Source organism: Elephantulus edwardii, unplaced genomic scaffold, assembly GCF_000299155.1.
Source record: "Elephantulus edwardii isolate Elephantulus edwardi_28Jun2011 unplaced genomic scaffold, EleEdw1.0 scaffold00229, whole genome shotgun sequence".
NCBI classification, from domain to species: Eukaryota; Metazoa; Chordata; class Mammalia; order Macroscelidea; family Macroscelididae; genus Elephantulus; species Elephantulus edwardii.
Genome location: NW_006399979.1, coordinates 2,203,230 through 2,210,705, shown reverse-complemented (window position 1 = coordinate 2,210,705; position 7,476 = coordinate 2,203,230). Strand labels below are relative to the sequence as shown.

The 7,476-nt window shown below is 39.8% G+C and overlaps 1 pseudogene; it reads right to left on the bottom strand.

Annotated features, from left to right (window-relative positions):
* Positions 1-6,863, bottom strand: part of LOC102870624 — a 183,638-nt pseudogene extending 176,775 nt beyond the window's left edge.
* Between the last annotated feature and the right edge of the window lie 613 nt (positions 6,864-7,476).

Genomic DNA, 7,476 nt, shown 5'->3' with positions numbered 1-7,476 from the left:
AATTCCAAAATCTCTGTAGATGTTCATTGAAATGAAAAATAAACAACCTAAATTTTTAAAAAAGGGGGTTCTGTTTTGTTTTTATTTGTTGTTAATTTTTATTAATAATTTAATAAAAGTTTATCGGAAACTTGGATTTCCATTCATTCATTGTTCCACATTTTCTTCCCCACCTCCCCAGTTATTTTTTTTCATTTTTAAAAAATTTATTTTATAATTGTTTTCATACAAATTTCATTAAAGTTCATATACATTGTTTTTCACACCAGACTTTGCTCTTTTTTAATACTAGTTTACTTACAAAATTTGAATACATTGCTTTTCAGACAAGATTCTTCCAATTTCCCTCTCCTCCCCACCTATCAAATTGTACAACCCCATGACTAATCCCCTCCCCCCACCTCCACACATTGTCATATCATTTTAATAACAAATGAAGATTCTAATGCACACCAGACCTAGATATCTCATTTTCAAAAAGAAATATTTCAGACTTCTTTAGATAGGCTTAATTGTACAATGTGTGAATTCCAATTTACATTGAAATTTATCCCATGTTCTTCATCTACAAAGATCCTAACACACATTTTCTTTCATTCTCTTTCTATGCTGTGTTTAATTTATCACCCTCATAGGAGCCAAAATTTTAAAAAATCATATACAAATATTCTCTCTTACCAGAGATTTCTTCTTAAAAAATTGTTCTTTTGAAGATAATTCTTTAATTTACTTGTCCCATTGCTGCTCTACTCAAACAAACAAACAAAAATATCATTCTCTAACTCATTGCCTCAGATTCAGAACTAACTCGTAGCTGACCCTCTATTGGGCTTCTGAAGCTGTAAATCCTATTAGAAGAGCTTGCATGTCTCCTGTGGAACCACTGGTGGACTTGAACCATCAAAAATATTGGCCTTTGGGTTAGCAGAGCAACTCCCTAGAGATTACACCACCAGAACCCTCTTAAGGGATAAAAATGTCATGGAAAACTTAAAGGCTTTTGCATTTCCCTCCATTATTTCCTTCTCATCTTTATGAGCTATGTGGCAAAAAGAAAGTAATGCAATTAAGTGTATTTATCGGGTAATGGGTGCACTAGCATCCATTAAGGATGACTGCTAGCTGACTTGTGAATTACTTATGCTTTAGCATATACAAAAATAAATTAACTGAACTCTGAATATATCATCCATTAGTCCTGGGAGAGAATAATTGTTTCATAGGAACCTGAAGAGGTATGTGAGAAGAAACATTTTTTTAAGCTTTTAAAATCAGGAACAGTGTAATGGTTTCATAGCCTATAAAGATGAGAGCTCTGGTTACCTGGTGGTAACAAGCTGCCCTGCCAACCCAAAGACAAATGGTTCAAATCTACCAGCTGCCTTCTCTCATGCTATTTACTGCTTCTGGAGGGTCAACGATAAGTCAGGTTCCAACTTAATAATACACAACACCACCACAAAGAAAGGTAGAGATTGAGAGATTAAAGAAGTATTTGTTATATAGAGTATTTTACAAAATTGTTGCTCTGAGTCCTCCTGCATAGTAAGTATTCCATTGTGTGAATGTACCACAATTTCTCAAATTCATTTACTGATGAACATTTGAGATGTTGCTATTTTCTTGCTACTGTTATTAACACTGGTATGAACATTGGTCTACAGATCTCTATTTATGTTTCAGTCCTAATTTCCTTGGGGTATATTCCAAGCAGTGGAATAACTGGGTCATATGGCATTTCTATGTACAGCCTTTTGAGGAAGCCTCAAACTTTCTTTCAAGAGCGGTTCTATCATTTTAGTCTCATCAACAGTGTATGAGAGTTCTAACCTCTCCACATCTTCTCTAACATGTATTGCTTGTTGTCCTGATAAACTTTGCCACTGATTCTGGAGTGAGATGCTATCTCATTGTGATTTTGATTTACATCTCTCTTATTGCCAGTGATTTTGAGCATTTCTTCATGTGTCATGCAGATTTCTTCCTTTATGAAAAATCTTTCCACATCTTTTGCCTATTCTGTGACAGGGTTATCTATTTTTACCTTGTGGAGGCCTTACAGTATTCTGTAAGTTTCCGTTATGGACCCTTGTCTAAGATAGCACTGTCAAATTTTTCTTTCCCAGTCAGTAGGTTTTCTTTTAAACCTGTTGGAAAACATTTTTGATGCAAATAGGGATTTATTCTTTAGGAGATTCCATTTGTCAGTGCTCTCCTTTCCTAGTTGTGCATTTCTTGCTGGTATTTGCCAACCTTTTTATACTATAATCTAGGCCCTCTGTGTTTGGGTCCATTTTGTCTCTTACTATCTTTATGGTTTGGGGATTTACCTCTACATCTCCTATCTGCCTTGAGTTGATTTTTGTGTGTGGTATGAGAGGTGGATGCTGCAGCTTTGTGCAGGTAGCAGTCCAGTTTGCCAGCACCATTTGTTGAAGAGATTGTCATTTCTCATTTGAAAGGATTTGTGTTGTGGTTTTGGGGTTTTTTTTTTTGTGGTTTTTTTTTAATACTGGTTTACTTACAAAGTTCATAAAGTTCATATACATTGTTTTTCACACTGGATCTTTCCCCTTGCCTTTGGGGCTTTTTTTTGGTCAAATAACATGGGAAAATCTAGAGAACATTATGCTAAGTGAAGTAATTCTGCCTCGTAAGGACAAATACTGTATAAGACCATTACAGAGTAACTAGTAAGATGTAGATAGAAGTCCAAAGGGTGGACTGAGGGGATGAAGGAATAAGGCTAGATCTGGGACCCTGAAAAGACTTGGTGACGATAGATCAATGGTATTTATGAAATTAATCATAAAACACAGTACATAGGAATGACCATAAGAAAGGCAATGTGAATGAAGGAATATGTGAAACACAATGTACATGAATGAAACAATGTATACAGATTGTGTGTGCAAAACAGTAAAAATTTTTTTTTAATTAAGGAAAAAATCTAATAGGCATAGAACAATGACAATTAATTATAAAAAATATACACTGATGATTGTATAAAACACAAAGTAAATGTACAAAACATGATATATATTAATTATTAAATGTAAACCAATGATTAAAAAAACAGATTTAAGAAAAAGAAGAAATATTTGTGGGAAAAGAAGATGGAAAAGTAGACACGGGGGGAAAAGCAGAAAAAGGGGAGAGAAGGAAATAGGAAGGAGGGGAGACATTGCAGAGATGGGATAGAAAAGGTCAACTGTATATCAACTGGAAGAAAGGCAGTCTTCTCTCATGTAATTTATGACCTTGGAAACCCTGCAGAGAGTCAGCTATGAGTCAGATCCGACTCAATGGCAGTGAGTGAGTTTTTAAGTTGTCACAGTTATGGCCACAGATGTCACTGAAAGCACTCTCTTTCACTAGTTGGAAGCCATGTTTTCTGCTTTTATATCTTTTATATAAAAGTACTCATCAGGGTATTGGTGGAAAACCACTCAAATTAATTGTTTTCAAGTCAGAACCAATTCACGGCTGACCCTCCAGTGAGTTTTTGAAGGCTGTCATTCGCAGAGGAGGAAACTGCCCATCTTTTCCCCAGAGCCCCTGGTGGATTCAGACCACCTGTCTTCGAGTTGGCAGTACACCTCCCTACAGACCACACCACCAGGACTCTTTAAAATTTGAGAAAAGTGACCATAAATGTAGTACTTTGGACTATAGTTGGAAACCATCAGCATCTCAGTAGGAGAAAAGACCTGGTGATTTACTACTATAAAAACCACAGCCCAAGAAAGCCTATGAGACAATTCTGTTCTGTTCTGTTGCTATCAATTGGACTGAACTCAACAGCACACAATAACCACCACCATATACTTGGCATTATTCAAGCACTTGGCATGAATTATGTTATTTCATTCTCATCTCAGATGTAGGAATAAAACTCTCTGATTGCTTATATTTTTCTAACGTAAAACTTGAAACAAAGATGTTATTTTCCTTGACAACACAATGAGTAACCGACTGTGATGGTTGCTGTTTGTTGCCACACACTTCTCCTTGCCTTTGGTGGTCGTATGCCCTCCACACCTACTTTATTGTTGGGTTTTTGCCATCAAGTCTGAACTGACCCACCAGTGGATTTTCAGAGGCAGCAATTGCACGAGAGGACATCACCCATCTTTCTCCCCTAGGCCCAGGGAATTCATGATAGTGGATCTGAACCGATCTTGACAACCCCATTTGCCTTCCATATTATATTTTCTGTACCTTTACTTGTAGCTTGTAGAGTTCAAGTGAAGCTCCTGGTAACTACATGCCAACCCCAAGGCACGTGGTTCAAATCCACCAACTGCTCCATGGGAAAAACTTGGGTAGTCTCCTGCCTTGTGATTTACAACCTCTGAGAACCTATGAGCCATGTGGCCCAGGTCTAACCTATAAGGAATAAGGAAGTTTCCCTCCCTAATAGGAAAGTGCATTTCCTGCTCATTCTTTATTTCTTGGAATAATGAGACTACTAATTCTTTATGATGGTTAAATAGGTAGATAGTGAGACAAGAATCCCCAAAAAGGAAGTCATGATGCTGAGAATGAAAGAAATGTGAAAAGTGTCTGAGCTTTGAGCGGTTTGTTGAGCTGCTGTACTAAATCTGAATTCAACTCCCTGCAGACTTCTTCTCATATTATATGAACACATGACTATTAATGTTGGAAATTTTTCAATTTTAGCCAAACTCCCAGCTGCATGTATGTCTGACAGAGGGAGAGAGGTGGATCTTGGACACAGGAAGTCCATTTTGGTTTTAGATTGATAGGCTTCTGTTCATTACAGGAGAATTCTTATCTTCTCTGGCACCACTCACTCCCAGCTTGATTCTAGACACCCAGTTGTTGCTCTTAATCCAGTGACGGAGGTGAATTGTAGCAAATTGTAGAAAAATGGACATCAATGAGGTTTTCATGAACTAAAATGCTACTTTTTCTATTTCACTATCTAGTAATGGAATGATAATGATAAATACAGCAAGTTGACTTTAAACCCTACTACAAAGATTCCTTTCAAAAGACTCATATTCCACGCCTCTGCATTGTTCTCATACAGCCACACACTGACCTTTTTGCTTCTAGCCAGGACTTCATTTTGTGCTATAACACAAAGGCTTCATCCCCAGCACAAACTTTTTGCCTAATTAAGCTTCCTGTTTCCCAGACCAGCAGGGACACAGTGGATGCAGGAAAGGGCTCAAACACAGCAACGACTATGAAGACAGCAAAGGATCAGGCAATAATTGGTTCTTTTGCCATAAATTCAACACAAATCAGAATCAACCTGATGGCTCCCAATACTAACAATGTTAAGCTCACTCTTTAAAGCTGCGAGTCTGTTCTGATTCGACAGCATGTAACAACAGCAATTCATAGTTCATGGAGCTCTGATGGCAGAGTCCATAGAGAGTTGTACCATTAACCCAAAAGTGGCATTTGTCTGGCAGTTTGCGCCCAACAGTGGCTCCATGGAGAAAGATAGATAATACCCTCCAGTGCAATTCAGTCTTTGGAAAATCCACTGCAGGGTCAGATATGCATCAGTCCAACTCACTTATTGTACAGCTTTCACAGGTTTATATGACTGTTTAAAACACCATGATTTGAGTCAGGTAGACTCAGGTCTTCATAATGACACCTTTACTACTTCTTTTTTTTCCCCACATCATTTTTTTTTAATTGGGAAAAAAACATACTGGGAGTACAAGGAGAATGATACACATTTAGGGCCGATATCCTAAATACAGGGGAATGATAAACATTTTCCAATGGTAATTAAACCAACTGTCTTATTGATTTGGGAACTGGATGCCAACTCTCTGGCTTCTTCATGCTGAACAGGGGCTTTGATGTGAATGGGGAAAGGGAGGACACTTTATCACATTACTGGTGATCTTGGGTTAAGGCTGCTTGCCTTCTTGTTCTGTTAGAAGACATTTTCCTGTCATTTGCTCCCCTCTGGACTGCAAAGTGTTTTCCCAAGTGGGTCCAGTGGGGATGGCTGGTTGAACCCAGAGGCTCCATCCTCCTTTGCTTCCTTAGCTGACAGTTGTATTTCCTTTTTGTCACCGGCACTGGGTTCAGGGTTAGGTCTGAAGTAAAACTCAGTGGTAAGGTTACCTATAGGAAAGGGAGCAAACCTAGAGAGAACAGACTTGTGAGTTACAAATAGAGGAGTTTTGGGGGGTGTTGCTTTCAGGTTTACTGGGGGAGAGGGTGGTAGAAAGTAGCCTAGATAAAATTCTCTGGATACCTTAGGCATTTTTTTTCCTACCCAGGGGTCAGATGGCACAATCTGGGGACTGAGGAGCTCATCCTGAGGGCCATGACAGCTCGCCCCGAGCTGAGGGCCTGAGCAGCCCGTCCTGAGCAGGGCAACACCCCCCATGGGCTGGCTGGTACACTCTCCCTGTAATTGTCCCCACCCCAATCTGGTTCCCTCACCTGACTGAGGACTGTGTGGCCAGGGACAGCATCTCCAATTCCAGCACCACCATTTTTACCCCCCCCCATAAGTGGTCATACTATAATTTGAAGTAGGTGTCACTGCCCTCCCCCTTTATAAATGGGAAAGGGAACCCGAGAATTGTGAACAGGCTCCCCCCAGGTCTAAACAGCTTTTGGCAGAAGCATTCAACAGATCCAAATATGTGGTGCATTTAGGATATCGGTCCTCTTAGACATGCTGCCACTGTTAAGTGTCAAGTAGACAATTCACAGTGACTTTCAACAATCCATTGTATAGGTGACCATATTCTCTGGCTTTCTAAGGAAACCCAAACCTGCAGGGGGCAGGGCGAGCGTCCCATCTCCTGTGCGGGCAGCCTGCGGGCGCTCGCCGTCTCCCGCGTGTCATCTCCCATGCGGGCGGCCAGCGAGCGCGTGTCATCTCTGGCGGGAGCACGTCATCTCGTGTGCAGGCAGCTGGTGGGCGCACACCATGCCCCAGCGCAGGTGGTCACCTTTACTTCGTAACACTTTAAAGATGTCTTGTGGCAGATTTTCCCCAATGGATTTTGCTGTTTAATTTCTTGGTGGCTGCTACCATGGACAGATTATGGATCCAACTAAAATGAAATTCTTGCAACTTCAATCTTTTTTCCATTTATTATGCTGTTGTTTATTGTCCCATTTGTGAGGGGTTTTTAAAAAATTAATTTTAATGAAAGTTTACAGAGACTTAGGGTTTCCAGTCATTCATTGTTGCACTTTTCTCTCTGCCCACCCCTCCCACCAATTCTTCTCCTTGAAAAGTAAAGCTCTTTCATTGTTATGCAACCCTTCCCCCCAAGTCCACTCCACTGTGCAGCCCTCATTCTGGACTCATGTCATGACAATAATACCCAATCATATATCCCTTTTAAACAGTTCTCTTCCTCATCTGTTTCAATGGAGTATACATCATTCATCCCCTCTTTCTCTGCCTTTCCTCAACAGCAATGTCAGTCCTGTTTTACAACAGTGGCCGTATGCAGT